This window comes from Triturus cristatus, chromosome 2_1, assembly GCF_964204655.1.
Source record: "Triturus cristatus chromosome 2_1, aTriCri1.1, whole genome shotgun sequence".
In the NCBI taxonomy this organism is placed as follows: Eukaryota; Metazoa; Chordata; class Amphibia; order Caudata; family Salamandridae; genus Triturus; species Triturus cristatus.
In genome coordinates, this window is record NC_140581.1 from 452,590,314 (window position 1) to 452,610,124 (window position 19,811).

The 19,811-nt window shown below is 45.2% G+C and overlaps 1 long non-coding RNA gene across 4 annotated transcripts in view; it reads right to left on the bottom strand.

Annotated features, from left to right (window-relative positions):
• Positions 1–19,811, bottom strand: part of LOC146865455 (uncharacterized) — a 482,105-nt gene that overhangs the window by 61,028 nt on the left and 401,266 nt on the right. For 3 of the 4 annotated variants that reach the window (XR_014976640.1, XR_014976641.1, XR_014976642.1), the window contains exon 4: positions 7,228–7,301. The exons of the other annotated variant lie outside the window; for it this stretch is intronic. This is a non-coding gene — a long non-coding RNA (uncharacterized LOC146865455). The remainder of the gene's footprint in view (positions 1–7,227; positions 7,302–19,811) is intronic. 4 annotated transcript variants of the gene reach the window in all.

Sequence of the window (19,811 nt, forward strand, 5' to 3'; positions counted from 1 at the left end):
GCCAGGTGACGGTTTAAATGCTCTCACTGAACATTAGGCCCATTTGGCAGGAATAGCCATATCTTGGGAAAGAAAAGGGGCAGGGGAGACATCTCCATATATATTAGCCACATTTCTGCCTTTCTGTGACATCCTTGGAGTAGCAGAAGATATGAGGTGCTTGGGGTTACAGACAGGGAAAGTGTTCAAACTTGTGGACCTTAGGGTGCTGCTCCCTGGAAGGAGACTACCAGGGCTAGATGGGAGGGCAGGTCCAAGCCCCTTCAGCATACTGCTAAAGAGGAATTAGGATTGTCTAGGGGCTGTAGAGAGCAGCTCAACAAGTAAACAAGAACTCAATTTAAAATTATAGAGGCCAGGACATAGTAAAGGGGCATTCCTTGTGGCAGGAGCAAGGAGCAAGGAACAAACAAACAACAGAGTTTATTTTTGCCCACAGGGCCAGATAAACGTCTTTAAAAATCTTTATGCTCATGTGTGTTGCTTCTGGGAAACCACCTAAGGTGCCCAGTGAGCAGGGAAACCCATGACAGCAAGGAAATCCTAAGTGAGTTTAATATATACCACAGGGAGCCCATCACACCCATAAGGTATTGCGTCCACCCAGCCAACCAATAGTCACTAAGCACTGTTGTGATATTTCTAAAATATCCCCATCTGAGGTGAGGTGAGGTGTGGGCACCCAAAGTACATCCATCAGGGTGCCTTCATGCCTATTCTATAAGGTGTCCCCTTACACACCATACATCATTGCGCTTTCTTCTGTGCCAGGACCAGGCAGCATGGGAAATACAGAGTAGGTGGAACATGAGGAGTAAGCCCGTTTCACGGCTGGCATCAGGAAGAAAGTGACTGGATGAAGGGAAAATGGCCAGAGGCCTCGCAGGCTTTGGGGCCCATACTCGATCCCTTTTCAGCATTGCGGGGTTGTCCCACCAAGGTGGAGGCACCTGCTTGTAACATTTGGTGTCCTGCTGGATATTTTAAAGAAGAGAAAAGAAACATCTTCTGTATGGTGGCTGCATCAACAAAGACTGCTGTGGGCAGAAGCAGCATGCTAGCAGCTTTTGAAAATGTGCTCATTTAGTTTTTTTGGTGTCCCAGAAGGCCAGGCACAGCACCAACAGTCACCCAGTGTGTGGGGTTGCTAGAGGCAGCACAAGCACCCACAAGATAACCCACATTGATTTGAAATTTTAACCCTCCAGGGCCAAGGTTTACTTAAGTTTTACATCGGGTTTGTGCAACATAAACCTTCTTAGTCAATCTGTCCCCAAGTGTCCTTGGTACAAAGGCTAGTCTTCCTGATAGAGAGATATTTTGAGCACTCCCAGGATCAAGCTTTTGATGGGCCTGAGTTGCTAAGCACTTAGTTGAATGACTGAAACAAGACTTTGACTGTAATGTTTTCTGTTTTGCCATGGTAATTTTTTTAGCTAATATGTGTGGCTTGTTTATTGTGAAAACCTGAATTTGTGCATATTGATAATGATATCCTGAAATGTTTACCCATGTTCATGTTCTATTATAAATGTGCAGTGACACTCTGATAAATCTAGTAGGCCTACCTTTTTGTGAAGCATATCATTTGTTTGCTATAGGCATAGATAACGGGATTGTGCTTTTTGGGGTTATGGTCTGTTGCGCATAGATCAAATAGTATGTAGGGGGTTATTTAGAGATATGTGATTAACTCGGACCCCCTGAGTGTAAAAGAAAAAAATTCCTAGGACAGGACAATATGCAGTAAGACAGTAACTTCCTAGGCAATTAATGAATTCCAAATAATGATGCTAAAGGAGTGTCAAATGAGGGCAGCCACAACAAATTAAAAAATTATACAATAGTATTTATTAATGATATTTTTAGATATCACGTAAATAACCAGTTTTGTCAACAATAAAATACACATCAATGATGTATAGACATTCAATACAATAGTTCCGTTAAGAGACCATGACCCTTCCTTAGGGTGACTGAAATTAACACCTGGGGGTCAATTCTGATCCTGGTTTTTTTTTTCCTGTACGATTCGTATCCGTATTTATTTACGTACGAATCGTACAAGTCCCGTACAAACGGCGATGTACGATTCGTACGTGAAAAATACATACGAATCGCCTCGGGAAAAGTATACGAGATGTCCCCGGACAGTTTTACATACAAATTGTAAAACTGAAGTCCGAGCGCGCAAGTACGATCCGTACTGCCCGTCCGAAAACACAAGTACATGGAAAAGGCTCCGTACGGAGCGAACTTTGTACGAGCCCTACCCCGAGTACACTTGTGCCCGGGGTACGAGTCGTACGCCCCCCCAGCCTCCCACTCCTCCCGCGTACATCCGCACCGTACCCCCACCCCCTGTATGTACAGCGCATACCCCCCACCCGCGTATGTACGGCACGTACCCTCACCCCCCATATGTACGGCGCGTAACCCCCACCCCCGTATGTACGGCACGCACCCCCCACCCGCGTATGTACGTCGCGTACCCCCCACCCCCCATATGTACGGCGTGTACCCCCCACCCCGTATGTACAGCGCGTACCCCCACCTGTGTATGTACGGCGTGTACCCCCTACCCCCCGTATGTACGGCGCGTACTCCCCACCCGCATATGTTCGCACCGTACCCCAGGCGTAACCCCACCCACGTATGTCTGCACCGTACCCCAGGCGTACCCCTCATCCGCGTATGTCCGCACCGTACCCCAGGCGTACCCCCACCCACGTATGTCCGCACCGTACCCCAGGCGTACCACATACACAAGGATTGGGGTATGCCAGGGGTATGGTGCGAACATACGCGGGTGGGAGGTACGCCTGGGGTACGGTGCGGACATATGCAGGTGGGGGTACGCCTGGGGTACTGTGTGGACATATGCGGGTGGGGGGTACACCTGGGGTACGGTGCGAACATACGCGGGTGGGGGTACACCTGGGGTATGGTGCGGACATACGCGGGTGGGGGTATGCGCCGTACATACGGGGGGTGGGGTGTACAGGCCGTACATATGCAATGTTGGGGTACGAACCGTACTTGATGACACGTACTATGTGGGTGTTGGCGTGTACGTCGCATAGCGGGCCCCCTTTTCCTCGTGCATCGCAGTGTACTTAGCTTTTCCGGCACTTTTTGGCTCCCGTAAAAATATAGCCGTGCGGAGTGCTGTAGGTACGAATCGTACTTGCTGGTCCGTAAAACGCTGCCTGACTCCTTGCGGACGTCGCGTACGCGCTGTCCAGGATCGGAATTGGATGTATTTTTTAGCCGTACGGTGTTTTTTACGATTCGTACGGAAATGGTATTTCTGTATGAATCGTACTTGCTGGTTTGTATGGTGGAATTCCCGGGTACGAGTCGTACGGAGAAAACGCTCTGTATGACCATTTGTACCCGGGTTTTACAGGATCGGAATCGGCACCTTAATGTTTTGTATATAATAACTTTGGCACAGTTTGATAAATCTTCATAAAATTTTCCAAGAAAAAGTTCGCCCACCTCGACTCCTTCTGGAAAGTTTCAGGGTGATCCGTCAAGTAGCATGGAAGCAGCATGGAAGAGGTGTGGCGCAGCAGCTAGGGTGCCTGACTCCAGACCACGGGGTTCACAGTTTGCTCCCCGGTGCCGGCGGCAGGTTAGCCCAGCACCATATGACTCTTGGCAATAGCTCGCTTAATCTACCCAACAGCCCCCATTTTCGAGACACCTCTCCCGAGGTAGCTGTGGGGTAAATCCGTTCAAAAACTTTTGGAAAATTTAGGTTCAAAATCTTTGTATATCTGGATGGTTGGGTTAGTGGGATGCTTGCGAGAGTCCCGCGATCACTCAACTTCAAACAATAGAGTGAACTGATTGGCCGAGGGGACTTTCTTTCCTATGGACCACCTTGATCCAGCAGGAGCAAAGGCTCCTGTGAACTCCTGTAAGAGCTTGCGCTCTGATTGGCTGGCTGAAACATGAAGAGAAATGTTGTGCTAGCCAATTTGAGGACAGAAGGACTTGGTATAAGGGACCAGGGAAGGGGTAAACCTGACACTCTGGAACTTTTGAGGGGTGGGTCCCAGAGGCCCTGAGGCCGCATTTAAAAATATATATTTTGGTGGGCTTCTGCAATCCCTTGGGTATCACAGGGAGACAAACCTCTCCCCCAGCACTCCAGCAAGAGTACCACATGAGCGCAGGGGGCTACACTGGCTCCCGTGACAGTTTAGCAGATTGGGAAAAAAAGCGGGGGCTCAGTGCCTGCGATGGGTTGCCCCGAACAGGTGAATGCTTTGTGCGGTGAGGGGGTTGACTGCTGACAGTGGGTTGGTCTTATGTTTGGTAGTAAAATATTACTTTAAGTTTGAAAAAATAGACATTCACTGAAAAAAACAAAGGATAAAGTGATGTTATAGTTGGGTATGGTAAGAATATCTTGCTTTGCATTTAAAAAACCTCAGATATTCACTGACGACAACTGTACTGACATAATTGATGAGAACACTGTGCATGGCAGGTGCACAAGTTATAATTAAATGAAATAACATGTTTCACTCTCACTAGAGCTCACAGAGAGGTATAGGTTTATTCAGTTGTTCAAATTTTTAGTGGAGAGCCCTTCCATTGAACACTCTACAACAACACCTAATACTTTGCTTAAAAACTCTGCTGGAAAAACAGGCATTTGAAATTAGCATATTTGAAGTGCCAGTGGTGTTGTACGCTGTTCAACTCACTCTATCAATATGCTGTTTACATATTCTACCATGCTATTTGATTTCGGGTGCTATAGAGTAATCATTGGATGCTTAATATTGTGTCCCTGCAAAATGTAAACTATATCTTGATAGACAAACTAGACTACTTTGTCAGACACTATTCCACTTGGAAACCCCTCCATTATAAAGGCTTTTTAAAAAAGTCATATTCACATGGTATTTTGTTCTGAAACAAACTCAACTTCCCATTGTTTACTGTAATAATCCACCAGTAAAATACCATTCCTATTTTCTGATGCACACACATTGTCAAATGAAATCTACAGCCAACGATTGCCAAGGGCTCACTTGCAAATTAACCAGCTGGAGCAGTCACTGTCTTTGAACTGCCTATCACTGCCTGCAGAGGTAATGCAATCCTTAACAAGGTTGTTTATCTCAGGATCCATACCAGGCCACAAAAATTCCAAATGAACACTGTGCTTTGTAAGTGTTAAGCCTAAATGCCCTTCTTGACCTAAGTTTAATACTATCCTCTCTCAAAAGTTATCAAGAAAAACAAATGTGTCTCACCACATCACTACTCCCCTTCCAGTGACAACTCATCAGCAACTTAAACAAATACTTGAACGCGAACTGATCTCTCCTATTTCCAGTTCTGGACAATACATTTTAATAGCCTCCTCCTCTTCAATCACTTCACATCATTTCTCCTCTGAAACACCACAAAACCATGTTACAGCTACAACCACAACTAACCACTCTTCCTTCTCATGACTCTCAGTCTCTTCCTCACACAGTGGTGCCCTAGACATATGATCTGCCTACACATATTTTCCACCTGAAATGTACCTGTTGTAAAAGTTGTGCTACAGCAATTTAGATCCCAATCTGGCTATGGTAGGTATATGATCCCTCACAATGTTGCGATTCAAATATATTCCAGTGGTTTATAATCTGTAACCAGCACACATTTCCTCCCCCAAACAAACCTCCTGATTTGATCAATGCCTCAACATTATAACAACTTCTTCTCAATAACTGGCTATTGCCTTTCTGCTTGTCGTAAAGTGTTGGAGGTAACCCCAGTGGTTCTAACAACATTGTCAACCATTTGAAACAGAACCAAACTCTATTTTCTAATATCTACTGTTATGTAACAAAAGGCTTTTGGTTTGTACACTCTCAATACTTTGCTGGACATAATATTTTCCTTTAAAACCTTAGTATCTTTGTAACAATTCTCTTCCCAATCAAACTAACTTTTTTCTCACTTGGTTCATTATATTCTCAATCTTAGTGGCAAAATTGTCTATGAACTTCGACTAAACCTCACATAAACTTAAAAAGGATGCCAGCTGTTCATTATCTCTGGGATGAGGAGCATTTATAATTGCCTCAATGAGGCAAGGGTGAGGTGCTACCCCTTATCTAATAGTCATGACCCAAACATTCAGTAATATTCTTCTCAAATTAATTGTTATCTTTATTGACAGCAATCCCTCTTTTTCTTAACCGATGAAATACTTGTCTTAGTATTGTAACAAAATCATCTTTGTCTTTCCAAGGCAGTACAATGTTGTCCTGGAACTTTGAACATCATCCTCTAGAGGAAGAAGGCCACAGATAACAATCCAAACAACTTTCTTAAAAACTGATAGGCGCCCATGAGTGACACAAGTGTTTAGACTCAGACTCTAACTTCAGATAGTGATATACTGATGCAAAATTGACTTTGTTCCTAAATGTAACAGCGCCAGAAGTTGTCAGTATATCACCCAGGAGATCTACACAGATCTTATTATTTATAAGACTACTGCAAATTCTCAATTTATTTCATGCCATTACAAGTGGCAACAAACAAAGAGACAATTGACCTAGTTCAATTATATCTGTAGTGCATCTTTTCTTCAATTCATCAGCCAAAGCATCTCGCACACTAAGAGGCACAGTTCTCTTTTTAAATTTCATAGGTTTAGCATTTTCCTTAACAAGAATTCTGTGCTTGACCCCTTGAATGGCAGCCATTCAGATTCGCTTACTTAAATTTTTGAATAACTGGCACACACACAACTCGCCCATAATTTAGCAAGCACTTTTACTAATCCAAACACATTCCTGCTTGCTTTGCCATTCCTTGCTCATTTTGTGACCAATGTTTTGAACAGGTATCTTGCAGTGAGGACTTTGTCTTAAATGTAAGAGGCTACCATGATGTTCAACATTATAATTCCTAATATTTGATTTTGAATCCATTTCCATATCATGCGTTTGCAATGATAGCTATATACTTTTTTCATTTTTAAGGTACAGATCCTTTTTTTCATTATAAACATTACATCCTTTTCTGCACGGCAACAAAAAAAACTCACTACCTATGTGAGAAAATATTATCCAGCATATGCAACTAGATACTTTTCACAAGTAATATTTATAATAATACATCAAGCATAAAAATAAACATACATGTTCAGTAACCGCATTAAAGAATTCCAACATATGTCTAACTGAATAGGTTGCTCACCATCGTTGCTCGCAGAGAAAGTTTATTGATTCAGCCTTCCACTTTAACCCAATTCATCCTTGCATTTCCATTTTCTAAGAAAAAGATTCTTGGTTATAAGACCTGAGTCTGCATTAGAAATATCACTAAATATAATTGTTTGCAATTTATCATGTGCACAAACTTTGTATGTGGATAGCAGCAGGAGCCTTGAATGTTCACAACAACCCCCATAAATGTTCACAACAACCCTCTACAAGACTTAACCTCCAGTTGTTCTTTAGCTGAAGAGTGTCCCAGGGTGAAAACACAATGGAAGTAGAGAAAACACTGGCTAGAGAATTACCCCAGCTGAACAACAGTCTGATCTCTACTAGAGATCAGACTGCTCTCAAGCTTTGTTTACTATATTGTTACCATGATAATCTTTTTTCATTCAATGTTATCCTGTCAAAAATGTGAGCTCGATCAGTCTTTTAAATAGGCTTGTTTTCCTTAACTTATCAATGTCTGTATGTTCAAAATACATACATGAAGAGTAGTCAAGCTGGTGACTAAGTATGATGTGTAGAAGCCCTTTATTGGCATGGCAATCTCCATTGACCACCATCTTCCGCTGCTGGTTGACGGTAAGTTCAGGAAAGTACAAAAAGAGGCACCAGAGGTCAATCCACACTCTAGCGGGTGGTGATGGGGGCTTCTGAGATGGTGGATGAGGAGAGCCTTACCAGGACTAGGTTGACCTAAATACCCGAGAAAACAGAGAGCCCATCACGTCAGGGCCTTACTCAAGATGTGCCCCACTGTGGAACTCCTTTACTTTGTCAACAGAGAAACACAGAACTAGTATAAGGGATGGTGGGAGGGCAATTTGGAGGCCTACATGGTGTAGCTCGAAGACCTTGCAGATAACAGAATGGAGGAAGTGGTCTCAGGTGGGGTCCCTGGAGGAAGCAGAGCCAAAATGGGAAAGGAGAGCATGCCCTGTGAACAAGTATGGAGTAAGCAATGCTAGTACTGGGCAGCCAGAGAGGAATCACATGGAGGAGAGGGCTAGGGTGTTCAGGTGGTGGCAAGACCCCATAATGGCTCTACGCCTTGCAGCCTGTGAGGCATGGTACAGGTCTGGTACCACCCATCTTACCCTCCCTCCTGAATATATGAGACTGCAAGGCCTGGATGGGAAGGAGAGGTGTAATATGCAGAGCAGGTCTGTCATGCTTCAATGCTTTCCGCTGTGATGTCAACTTGGTCCACTCCTTAGTGGTGGCTCTGACCCTTTGGGAGGAGTTGCTAGATGTTGCCAGCTTGGGCATCCTGCACTGGTGGCACCATTTTGGTTTATGACCTTGGAGAGCCCTGCTGCATTGGCTGTGTGCTCTGCGGGGGCCCACTGATGGCGCAAATGGGGCGGGGGGTGTGAGAGAAAGAGCAGAACACCTACTCACTATCACAATGAAGAAAGTAGTGACTGCCTTTAGGACTGCACAGCGAGTGATGGTTGCTCTTCTTCCTCACTCTCCTCTTCCTCATCTTCTCTCTCTCTTCTAGAAGCCATGTTTGTCAACAAAATATTGGAAAACTGCAAATATGCTAATCCCAGCAACTATGAAGTTCCAGATGGCCCTATCAGTTTGTCCTAGAACTTAGGAATGAGGTAAACAATGGTGGGCTTACAGTTATTCCAATCAATAACAATTCAATGATGTTTCTTATGGGATATCCACAATAGTGCGAACGATAAAAATGGTGCAATTTTTATACAAATACATTGAAGAAAACACCATAAAATATGTAAGTTAGAAAACCTCTAGAGTCTTTTAACAGTGATTACCTCTCTTTTGTAGCAAATTCAACTCTGTAAAAAAAGATTTCATCCCTGCGAGCCTCCCACAAGATGTAAACCAAGGAAGTACAACCTGCTCGAAGTTCCTGGGGGGAGGGCATTTCATTGGCAGTAAATACTTGCAGGACTCTCGCAAGAGGACCACAGGATCGTAGAACTTAATAACTAAGTAACTAAGTTATGTAAAACCTATAGGATCAAACTTAAGCAAAAAACTCTTTTATATTAAGCTAAAGTAATTAATTTTTATTTTAATCTTGCAAGACGCTGCCAGGCATCCCCCAACAGCTGCAATAAGACGCAATAATATGCATAGCATCATCGTTTTCCTGTGGTCTCGTATGAATGGTTCATAACTCTTGCTGTAGTTCTGTGGGATTCAATTTTTTTTTAGAAACATAGAATGCTATACCATCTTAAAACAAAAGAAATAGGGTTACCTTTTATATTATTATATTCACTGCTTGACAAAGCAAAATGTCGTGCTTGGTATATAATCATGTAGTAATTTCAGACACCAATTATAGCTGCATTGTATTGAAAAATACATAGTTTTATTTTGTAAAGACTACTTATTTGCTGAAATTGAAGGGAGGAAGGTTAGCCAACCCTGTGTCCAATAAATTAGCAACAAAAATAGAAAAAATATAGATAGAAATGATATAATATTTTTTCACTGTCAAAAAACCTCAGAAATTCACTGAAAAAAACCAAGGCTAAAGTGACATTATAGTTACGTCTAGTGATAATATCTTACGTTATGCTAAAAAGACCTCAGAAAAACACTGAAAAAAACGAAGGTTAAATGTGATTTTATGGTAAGAAAAAATCTTAGTAACATAAACACAATTTTAAAGTACAAAAAACAAACACAGACAGTCCCCAGTTATAATTATGTGAGCTAACTATAACTTGGAACCCCCCTGTTCACAGCTGAGGACCCACATATTACACATCACTGATGACACGATTTAACCTACTGCTGACCAAACTCTGTATGAAACACATCTGTTTTTGAAATCTGTAAATAAGTACTAAATATTGCAGAATATTGTAAATCATGAAGAACATTAACATAAATGTTTTACAAAATATATTACATTGCATTGCATTGCCTCTAAATAGTTAAGCTCCATTACATGACAAAGGTGAAAAACACAATGCGAACAAATTTCAATAATTATCAATACCTCCAGATACCTAGGCCCTATTATTTGGCCAATCAACAATTAGAGCCATCCTTCATCCTGTGCAAAACTCTTCAAAGAGAGCTACAACTTATTTAGACAATACCACATAAGGTGGAAAAACCTATTCTATGTACAGCCTCTGACATGAGCAGAGCTGATTTCTGAGACTCCACTCACACCCAGCACAGTAGCAAAATTACAAACCCCTATTATGCATAATCTTCATACTTTATACATGTAATCACAGTTGCTTTTCTCCAGGCATCCATGCTCCATCACCTACCCATACTCACGACTAATACAGCCTTCACCCATTGCAAAAGTCATCACAGACAGGCCACTTCATACAGACACAGTAGCCCCTATTACAATTAGCCTTCAACATGAACACAAGTCATTAGTCCGAGCATACTCCTTCTAAATACTCAAGTTCTGTTATGTATTGAAGCACCAACTACATATAGCCTTTGTTCTGTGCATAGCTCTCGTCAGAGAGCTCACTCACCACATACTACAAACCTCTATTAGGTGGTTGTCCACCTACTATGAAAACTCTCTAATGTGTCCAAACACTTTCCACATACCCAAACCCTATTAGCTTGCAAAGCCCCTACTACACAGAGCTGTGGCCCTTTGCACAATATTCCCCAAAAGGTCATTACATATGCACTGTCAGACCCAACTAGACATTGAACGCTCTGCTATACACAGTTTTTCACTGATGCAGAACTGTACTCATAGAGCACAGGCCATCAACAGACACAGACCATTAGTAGGCTCAGCATGTTTCAAGAACTAAACTTATTAGAAGTAATAATGAAATAAATAAATAAATAAATCTTTCGGTGTCAGAAACTAATATCAAATTGTAATATACATTGGATGATGTCATCAGTGATATCATCAATTATCTAATTTTAGAAGTAATCAGTGTTATCATTAATGATGTCATTGAACACACCATGAGTAATGTATTATGTGAGGTCATCAGCAGGGCATGAGTGGGAAGAAGCTATAGTTAGCTCACATAACTATAACAGGGACATTTCTTTGGTTTTTTACCTATAACATTTTGTTTTTGTTACTGACAGTTTTTCCTAACTATAACGTTACTTTAACCTTTGATTTTTCCAGGGGTGTGGTCTAACCACTGAAGATGGCAGACTCTCTTTGAGGAGCTTTTGTGCCATCTCCTGCATCAGCACTCATCACGCTGCTGGCTGCATCACCTGAGGCAAAGTGGGGCCCTTGGACTCTGTGGGGCCCTGTTGCTGCATGTAGGCCACCTGCTGATCGCCTGGCCTTACGGGTTTGGTCGCAGGCCTCAAGATGGCGACTGCGGCTCTAGAGACCTGACAGGCTGGCCCTGCAATGTGCTCTGCGGGCTGCAAAGTGTACAGTGCAGCCCATTGAGCTCCTGACTACTCCCTGTGGTGCCTGACCAGATGGGGGGACCCCGACTGGGCTCAGTGTCAGTGTTGGACTGCACAGGCTGCTGGTACTGCAGCTGTTCTGGGGCTGCATCAGGGACTGTGTTGGAGCGTCCCAATTCTTGTCAACACCTCAGATGAGTTAGAGGTCGCCCACAGTGCTCTGGCATTAGAACTCTGGTGTGCCCCCCACTGTGCATCCTGTGTGTTGACTGTTCTTGTGCTGCAGGAGAAGGGCCATGTTAGGTAATCATGTTGCACCCCCCCCCAGTGGGCCTGACCTTTAGATGGTAGTGGCAATGCAACAAAGGTGGTGCTAGCCATGAGGACCTCCCTGGTCTGCCTGCCAGGTGAATATGGATCCTTGGTGCAATTTCTGGAACTTGAGGCCAGTGTGCTGCCCCATATTTCCCCTGCAACTGCCATGTTCTCCCTCCACACTGTGTCCTTTAGATGTACTGCTGTGGAGGTGATTGACTGCTCATGCTGTCCATGATGGTAAGTGGTGCAAGTGGGCCAAGGGACACAGCAACCCTTGTGGCTCAGCTTCTGTGACTACCCCCTCATCTTGGATATGAATCACCCATCCTCCTCTCAGGCCCAGACGAAGATCAACAGATATACAACTTAAGCATCTGGGACCTCTGGTTCTGTTGAGGACGCCCCACCTGTCTCAATGTCCTTGGATACTGCTGTTGTCACATCTGTGCTTCAGGCCGTACAAGCCTCCCGCAGAGCTCTTGAGACTAGGCTTGGTGAGGTAGGTGTGGATGTGGCGCTGTTGCGCCAAGACCGAAGCATTGTAGTAGACAGGGTTTTGGGAGCGGAGGGTCATATCTCGGAGCTCAAGGATACTGTGCTGGAGCCCAGTGCCACTATCCATTGTTTTACTGTATTCACCAAACTCCTGGAGGAATAAGCGGAGGATGCTGAAAACCACACACACAACAAAAACATCTGCTTCGTTGGATTCCCAATGGGAGTGAAGGGTCCTTCCACTGAACGATCTTTGGAACATTGGCTAAATCCTGGTTCCCAAAAGACACTCTTATCTTCTTGTTTTGTCTTAGAGCAGGCCCATAGATCCCGGCCCTAGCGGCCCCCACCAGGTCTCCCCCTCGCCCCTCATAGCCAGAATCCTTAATTATAAGTACAGAGATGCCATCTTTCGAAGGGGGCCAACGCGTGGGCCAGTACCCTTCCTGGTCGGCAGTGTCCTTATTTTTCCAGACTGCACTTGCATGGTAAGAGAACAGTACAAGGCTTTAATGCAGTTAAGCAAGCACTAAATTTGTCATACCCACATCTTTGAACTGCAAACTGAAGGTCCTTCACGACTCCTGCTCCAACTTCTTCAAGACTCCAGAGGCGATTTTAGACTTGGCGGCCGAGTGTAAGATGCTTTAGCCTCATACACCAGCCCTGAGGATCTTACGAGTCTAGTGGGCATGGGTCAGCTATGGGTGCTTCCCGTGGAGGGGGTGTGGGCACCTGTGCTTGCAGACGCAGATGGAGACGGTGGATGGTTGGAGGTCCTCTAAGGGAGAGAGCACCCATCAAGAATACTTGGACCGGGAGACAGACCAGCCCCCACGGGCTTCTAGGCACAGATCCTGTGGTGACATGACCTGTGGGCATGGACTGACCGCCAGTAGTCGGGCCTTAGAGGCAAAAACCTTCCAAACTTGCAGTATTTGATGAATGCCTCTTTGCATAACGGTCTCATGCCTTCTACTTGCTTAGCCAGCAGCACATTCTCCTTCTCATGGTTTGATGCAGAGAGGCACTGGTGACCACCTCACACCCTCTCTTTCTATTGTTTATTCTTAAGTGGGAGTTCAGGCGACAGATGCTTCAAGGGTTGAAGTACTGAGTGCGGGGGTGTTAGGGGTGATTTGGGGTTTTGTTTCAAAGGTTTTGCTGTGTTGCTTGTCTTTCTTTGTTCTTACTTCTTGCACAGTACACACTCCAACCTTCACCATTGTGATGCAGACTTAGCACTGCTGGTCGTCCTTGTGACCTCTCCTTGATTCACTGTGGCTTCATAATTGCCTCTTACTAACATCCTGCAACCTTGGAAAGTTATCGGTCTCAAGCTCCGTACAATACCGACAGATGTCCTCTGTTTTGTTAAGTTGTTCCGTTCCTACAGGAGATGCATCTTCTTGAATTTCACTGTCCAGCCCTGCCCGGTTTGACTACAATAGAGTATTTCATGCTGTTCATTTGAGGGGTTCTGGGTTGTCACCATACTTGTACATAGGTACTTCCCTCTTTCAGCTACTCACTCATGTGCACATGGATGGTATTCTGGAAGGTACACATTACAATTTCTGGGGCGTGTATGTCCCACATTATCGCCTTCTGGTGTCCTTAACATGCATCTGAGGCGTTGTGCTAGACCTTCTCCCAGGTCCCACCACCACTGATGCTGATTTGAACAATGTGATAAATCCCAGCCTTGACTCAACAGGAGCGAGGTTGACAAATCCTGACCCCTCTTCCCCACTGGCTGACTGGGTGATGTCCCTGGACTTCTGTGATGCCTGGAGGACATGGCACCCAAGATGGACTGAATACCCACATCTATTTGTGTCTCACTGCAGCCTATCCAGAATTTACTATTTCTTTGTCCCAGCGATGAAGCATCCCAATATTCAGTCTGCATACATCCTTCCTCTGGGCATTTCTGACCATGCCCATGTGGTGATGCAGTATGGCCAGCCCGAGGTGAATATTAGACCTATCTGGCATCTCAATGCCTGGTGCATTGTTGATGAACAGTGCACCAATCATCTCTCCCATAAACATAACACCTATTTGATCTTCACAAGGACTTGGTGACCTCTAGGGTTCTGTTTGGATGGCCAGCAAGACAGTAATATGAGGCAGGACCAGACTCATACTTGCCTTCAGGGGGTGGCAGAACTTGAAATAGAACTTTTACTCCTGGAGCATTGGTACCAGTTCCAGTGACACCCACTCTTTGTGACAGTTGAAGAACTGCAGAACTACCCTCTGTCAATTATCTATGGACGAGGCCAAGCAGTGCTGGATGGCCTCTAACAGACGGGTCTACGAATGGGGAGACAAGTCCGGGAAGCTCCTCTATTGACTGGCAACCCATAATGCTGCCTCTAGACTGATCCGGAAGGCTCATACAGCTTTGGGTGCCTCATCGTTCAACATTGGTTTGGAGTTTGCCACTTATCATAGCTCCTTAGATGACCACGAGCACCATAGCCCACTGATAGTGGATCTACCACTGGCCCCTCACAAAAATAGAACAAACTGCCCTTGAACATGCTATGACTGTGGAGGAGATAGCCAACGCTTTCACTGGCCTCCACTCAGTCAAGTCGCTGGGACCGGACAGCTTCCAATTGAAAATTATAAAAATGTCTTCCTCTCCTGTTCGAAAAGCTAGAACAGAAGTTGCGCACTCAAAATTTCTCCAGGTCAATATTTTAAGCAAAATTAGTTGGTGCAAACGAATTAATCCCCCTGAGTAGGGAATTCAAATCGTAGATAATGATAGCACGTTCCTGAATAGGAAAATGTCTTTCGTTTTGCACTCAATCTCAGAGATGTGATCTCTTTTGTGAAATTAAACTCAGGTAAATCGGAATTTATTCAAGTATAACTTGAGTTTATTAACCGTTGTTCAAAGTTAATGAAGTCAAAGAATTGTATTCATTCTTTATCAATGCATCATATATCCAACTGCCCAATGCATTTCGGGCTTTTTTAAGCCCTTCTTCAGGGGCGGTACTAGTTGGTATGGTGATGTATAGATTCTCCTGAACCCGGGAGAATCAAATCGGAAACGAAAGACATTTTCCTATTCAGGAACGTGCTATCATTATTTCCTCTCCTGTTCCCCCACGTTCTCAACTGCTACATAGAGGGTGTGGTTCAGGGTAATTTCCCCACTGACCTAGATCTTGCCATAATTGTCTTCCTCCAGAAACCCACATATGTATGTTTCTCATACCACGTCATCTCTCCAATGAGTGATGTCACTGACCATGTCATGAGTGATGTAATATGTGACGTCATCAGCAGTGCATTGCGGGCAGGCGAGCTATAGTTAGCTGAAGTAACTATAACAGGGGAATTTCAATGGTTTTGTACGAGTGAAAAGTCCAGCTAACTATAACGCCCCTGAAACCTATGGTTTTTTCAGTGAATTTCTAAGGTTTTTTAAATGCTAATTCCTAACTATAACGTGCCTGAAACCTATGGTTTTTTCAGTGAATTTTAAAGGTTTTTTAAATGCTAATTTCTAACTATGCCTACAGAGATAGGACATGTGAAGAAAGAAGAAAAACGCACAGACAGAAAGAAAAAAAAATGCAGAAAGAAGCAACAGAAGTCCTCAAAGACGAAGAAAAGTGCAGGAAGAAGGATAACGTGCAGAAAGAACAAACAGAAGAGCAGAAAGAAGCCTTGTTGCAAAAGCATCCTGTACCCTCAACTTTTTCAGACGGATACTGGTGGTAACTGAGTCTGACTAACCAGTCCTAGAGCCAGTGCTATGTTAAAAGACACTCAGAATACAGTGAAAACACCTACATACACTAGGGAACACTATGCGTTGGGGTCCCCCTGTGATTAGCATGACCTCCTCTGTAAGCCCCTAGTATATAATAGGGCAGGGGATTAAAACTACCTCTTAAAACATGCCACAGGGCTTGTTTGCACACGTTAACTCAGGCCCCGTCCCCTCCCTTCACCACTATATAACCACCTCTCTGCAACGCAGAGCAGTGGCGCTTACTGGAAGCACCTGGTGGGCTAGTTGGCCCCCAGGGTCCCTCAGGATTGAAAGGGAATTATTTCCCCAACTTAAAATGCACCACAGGGCGTGTTTGCACACGTCACCTCAGGCCCCGTCCCCTCCCTTCACCACTGTGTAAACGTGCCCTCTGGCCGTTCTAAGTTGAGAGATTAAGTCCCCTTGAATCCTAAGGGTCCCTAGGGTCAATCTCGCCCACTAAGTACCTCCAGTAAGCGCCACAGAGCTGCGTTGCATAGAGGTGTAAAAAGGGGCGTGGCCTCAGAACACATGTCTGCAACGCAGCTCCCTGGCACATACTGGAGATACCTGTTGGGCTATTTGGCCCTCAGGGACCCTCAGTATTGAAGGGGAATTAATTCCCCAACGTACAACTGGCCAGGGGCGCGTTGGCAGAGTGCTGCAAGGAGGGGGCGTGGCCTCCGGCGCGATGCCGGTCTTTTATTTATTTAATTTTTTTAAGAAGGAGGGCTGTGTGGCCCCCCTTCTTTTTCTAATTTATTGGCCCTGGGGACCCCATCCCCTAGGGCCTGCACCCTAATTTTTTTTGTTGATAAAAAATAAATTTGGCCCTCCCAAGGCCTTAATCGGCCCCGGGGACCCCAACTCCCGGGTCATGGCCTTTTTTTTTTTTTTACTCTTTAGGAGGGGGGCTGCGTTGCCCCCCTCCTCAGGCCACTTATGGCCCCGGGGACCCCATCCCCCGGGGCCGGCCTTTGTTTCTTATTATTTAAAAAAAATATATATTTATAGAAACACCTAGGACATGCTGGACAAACCGTATGTACCTATCACCATGACGATTTGCGTGATATTCATTAAAAGGCGACTATGCATACAATGAATCCACGTGGAATGTATTTACACCGCTAGTGAAGCTCTGACGTGTCTGACGCCCTACCGTGCCTAATCCCGGTGCCCCCGCTGGTGGGTACTCTCCAAGTAGACACCCTTGTTGTTTATTTATACAAACATGGGTAGCTATTGACGGGCACATTTAATACACATGCACACCAAGCCATTCAAAGGGGATTCGACGAAAATTCGACCAAACTATGCAAGAAACCCCCCTCACGGTTAATAAAACACACATCCACCGCCGGATGTGTAATACTTTTTATTTTACTCTCCGGAAAGGAGACGAACCTCACTTGACAGTCACAGCGTGCTCCTGGCTGAGCCCAATGCTGTGTTACACACACCAGTGCCCGCCGAGTGCCACACACCTCTGTGTTGTATTCCACCAGCTAGTGCGTATGCTATGACACTCTCTAGCCCATGTGCACTGTAACACCACCTCGTGAATATGTCATGCCACACTTCGCACAAGTTATATTGCCCCATCTAACACGCCTTCCTCGATGCCTATGTTATAACGCACAGCACTATGCCATACATATTACAATCTGGGATCCATATCTGTGTCACAGTGCATATGCAACGTTACATTCCCCAGCACATATTTTATATTACAACTTTAGAGACTAGTTAGGTTACACAACACTGCCCTGTGCATATTACACTCCAAGGCGCATATCGCATAGCACGCGCTAGTGCCTGTGCTATCTCGCGCTCTCCAATGAATCTGTCATTGCGCACAATGTATTGCATATTATATTTCACGCCCCGGTTCATCTTTTTGGTGCATAGTTTATACCATGTACTATATCTAGTTTTCATTTTCAATCGTGCTCTCAGGACTATGTTCTATATAACACTGCGTCCACCTGCCCTTTTCACGGGCATTACATTTTGCGATGGGGGTGGAGTTTCAGGGGGTGTTTCTGCCAAGTGAGCCCAGAGTCACAGTCACAAAAGTCCTCTTCTTCCTGAATAAAAGTGAGATTATGCTGCATTCTTGTTTATATTTTAAGTAGTTCGCACAGACACACATTTTAAAAACAATAAAGTTCCTAATACCCACCTTCTCTGAACAGTTAGCTTGCTGCCCCATCCACCTCCTCCCTATCCTCTGTTGTCTGAATCCATGGACTAGCCTCCTCCCTCCTGCCATGCATGGTCTGATGTGCTGCCACTGCCCTCCATTTAGCATGATGTACCAGTCCACTCCTCCTGCCCTCCATTGCCCAATTCTATGGCCCATCATTGACCTCCTGCTCAGCCTCTGTGCTTAGCTTGCTGCCCCTATTCTCCTTTCCCCTGCCCTCCGATGTCTTTGTGCATGCCCCTGCTCCATCCTTTTTGCCCCACATGTTCCATGGACCTGCCACTCCTATCTACCCCGAGTGTTCTGTTGAGTTGCCACTCCCCTCCCACCTGCCTAGCATTGTCAGATGACTGTAACCTGTCCCTGCCACCTCCACCCCGCCTGTCCACATGCCATGCCCCTATCCCCTTCCTCCTGTCCTCCATGGTCCATTTTACTGCCACACCCTTCTGCCCTCCCTGGTCTGATGTGCTTCAACTGCTCCTTCTGCCTGCCCCACGCGGTCTGTTGTGAGGCCCCTTCCCCTGAACTCTCTTGTTTGTGCCCAGGTTCTGACCCTCCCTTCTATCCTCCATGGTCCTTTGTGCATGCCCCTGCACCCTCCTTCGTGCCCATCATAGCCATTGTGCTGCCACTAACCCTCCCGCTTGCCATGCATGGTCTTCTGTGCTGCCATGGCCCCTCCCACCTTCCCTGTGTGGTCTGCTAGCTGCCCCTGACCCCCTCCCACCTTCCCTCCATGGTCTGTGTGTATGCCATCATAGTCTCATTGTTGCTCTCCATGGTGAGTCTTGTTTCTAGTGCCCATCCTGCCTGACCTCCATGGTCATCTTGCTGCTCCTGCCCTGTCCCCTTGCCCCCAGCCCTCTGTTTCCATGTGCAGACCCCTATTCCCTCCCTCCTGGCTTGTCTGTTCCATTGTAATGCCCCTGACCGTCCCTCCTGCCCTTTATGGTCTGTTATGCTGCAGCTTTCTCTCCTGTCTGTCCATTATGGTCAGCTAGCTACCATTGCCTCTTTCCCCTCTGTTCTCTGTTGTCCATGTGCATGGTAGGACCCCTCCCTATTGCTTTCTATGGATTGTTGTGCTGCACTCCCGTCCCGCATGCCCTGTGTGGTGTATTGTGCTGCTGCAAACCCTGATGCCTGCCCTGTAGGGTCAGTTTGGTGCACCTCTCCATGTCTCTCCTGTCCTCTGTTATCAGAGTCCATGTCCCTACCCCAATTCCTCCTGCCTACCATGATCCAATGTACCATACTTGCGAACATTTTGAACTTGGTAAGAGGGAGATTTTAAAAAGAAACTGGGGTATTGATTTTCCCCTTTGAGTCACATTGAAAAAGAGGAGATTGTAGACAGGAGACCGATCAAATAAAGCCCATTTGAGCTTAA